This window comes from Echinops telfairi, unplaced genomic scaffold, assembly GCF_000313985.2.
Source record: "Echinops telfairi isolate 266 unplaced genomic scaffold, ASM31398v2 ScPeMD7_60;HRSCAF=208, whole genome shotgun sequence".
Lineage (NCBI taxonomy): Eukaryota > Metazoa > Chordata > Mammalia > Afrosoricida > Tenrecidae > Echinops > Echinops telfairi.
This window is the reverse complement of record NW_022103958.1, coordinates 1,203,890-1,206,618: the sequence shown is the minus strand read 5'-3', so window position 1 is coordinate 1,206,618 and position 2,729 is coordinate 1,203,890.

The following is a 2,729-nucleotide window of genomic DNA, read 5'->3' as shown; positions in this document are numbered from 1 at the left end:
AAGAATAGAAATGTGTTTTCTTATACTTCTAGAGACTAGACATTCAAATTCAAGACACTGGCTCTAAAAGAGTTTTACTAAAGGAAAGATCCTTGTTTCAAAAAACAGTACAAGATCATTGCAAACAAGCGCAAAGAAAAGAACCTTGATTCATACATTAAACTTATTGAAAGAAAACAAAACAAAACCAAAAAAAACATTGCTCAAATATATAAAGCATGATAGTTGTCTATTACATTTAACAACTAAATATTTTTAAATAACTGTAATATTATCTGAATTAAATAATAAAATGTTGGAAATAAAAATATTTAGTAGGTATTACTAATTAAGTGGAATGACACTTTTTTTATTCAATCTAAATGAGAAGTAATAGAAAAGAATCCTATTCACAATCCTAAATTTAAAAATATAATATTTTAACACTAAATTGAATGGATTTTAATAATAGACTAAATATTAAAGGACATGATAGTGAATAGAAAAGTGGTGTTAGAGGAGCCCATAATAAGGATTTAGGCTTGGCGTTTTCAACTTGGTGCTTTGTTACTGTTGCTTAAATATTTATAACTCCAATTTTGAACCTAAAAAATATCAAATTTCTCAATTTCTACTCTTTACACTATGATGCTGTGTAGTTGAATGACTTAAAAACATTTCCTTTGCCATAGTACATACAGAGTTTGGCATCATTCATACACCAGTTGGTGTCAGACACAATTACCTAAACATCAAATTAGCAAGCAATCCCTAGAAATATTGGGAAATGTAATCTTTCAGCATTGTTGGAGATAACCAGTGGAACTCAGATATCATTACCGTAGATGACGTTCTGTTTCTCACTTATAAATACATTTTTTTTATACTTCCTTATTTTCTTTTAAGCCACTGTTCTATAACTAGGTAGGCTCGTTACTTTTTCCATGTATACGATACTGTGATTTCCAGCTCAGAATATATCATCCTTAAACAATAAGTCCTGATTTCTGTATTTCCCTAACTTGTATGTCACTATCCCAATAGCTGGAATTATTTTTCTGACACATTCTTTAAATTAAAAATGGGTTAAAATTAGGCAAGTTTTCTGAAAATCACCAAATTATCAAAGCTAATTAAAATTTACCACTAAATACTTAACAAACTGTAAAAGAAGTGAAAATTGTCATTTCCAGAAATTGGTAAAAACAATCCACAAGAGGGGGTGCTGTCCTGTGGGACATGCAGCCAGTTCATACATTTATGAGAGAGAGCAACCACCCCCTGACTAGTAACCAACAACATACTGTATTTCCTGCTTCAAATCCGCTCAGAGCACGGACAACCTGACAAGATGTTTATTATTGCCAGGCCAAAGACAGAAGAAATTCTCTCATAAACTTTCAGTATGTAAGTATTGAAATATTAGTAGTTCACATGAATCTATTTAGAATTTCTTCATGCAGGAAAACAGTCAGAGGTAGATGGATGGAACCTTCAGGGACAAATAGTGCCTCCTTAACTATTATTTCTTGACTAGAAATGAAAGCATAAAGTGAAAAGGAAAATTATGAAGCAGAGTAGAGACAGTAGGAAATTAATCAAGAGAAAAAACAATTATTATAATAAAAATACAGGTCGTTCAAGTGTATAAGGATTGTGATTCTGATCATTTCTAAGTGCCACTTTGGTACAAGATCGTTAGGCATGTGATACCCAATATTGGAGAAATGAGATTGTCAGTTGTTAGTTAGTCCCATATACACTCAGTCCAGAGGAATAGGACTCAATATCCTGCGTTTTCTATGAAGATTTCACTTGAGAATACAGTGCAGCAGTAGGGACTGTAAGTTAGCAGAACAATGAAAATCACAAGGAAGGAACTAATGAAAAATTACAAAATCTTAGAAATAAAGCTCAAGAATTCATTTAACATTAGGCAGGATATGTGGAAGAAAATGTCTTTCTGCTATATCAGAAGTTATATAGCATAAAAGTTATGTGAAAAATAAAAATTAACATATATTATCCACTCTGAAGCAAGGAAAAACATGCATTCAGACAATATTTCAGAGGCAAATTGTCAGGCAATACCTGGGTTAATATAAAAAGGTGTAACATATGTATAATGTGAGTCCAAAAGGGACAGGAGAACAAAAATGGATAAATAAGTATTTGAATAAATATCTTAAAACATATTTGATAAATACAGATCTGTCAATCACAGTGAGCAAAAATGTAATGAATACAATGTGACTCGTATCTAGATATATCATAGTTACACAAAGAAATAAAATTAAACCAGGGATTATTTTTTTTAATTGAGCAGAAACTAATGGAAAATGAAGCAATTATAAAAGTTACATTTATTTCAGATTAGAGAAATAAATGGCCCTTCGGATTGATTCTGACACATAGGAACTCTTTAGGGCAGAGTAGAAATGCCCTTTGGGTTTCAAGGCTGTAAATATTTTATGGGCAGGTTGCCTAGTCGTTCTCCCACAGAGCCACCAGTAGGGGGGACTGTTGACCTTGTAGTTAGTAACCTAATGCAAGGAGAGAGGCTACAAAAAGTTTGTGGGAAAGTTCCACAAACATTATGAAAATCCATGACTCACTCACTGCTTCCCTTGCTCACTGCCTCACTCACTGTCTCACTCTCTCACTGTCTCATTCACTCACTGTCTCACTCACTCACTGCCTCTCTCTCACTCACTCATTGACTCACACACTCACTGCCTCACTCACTCACT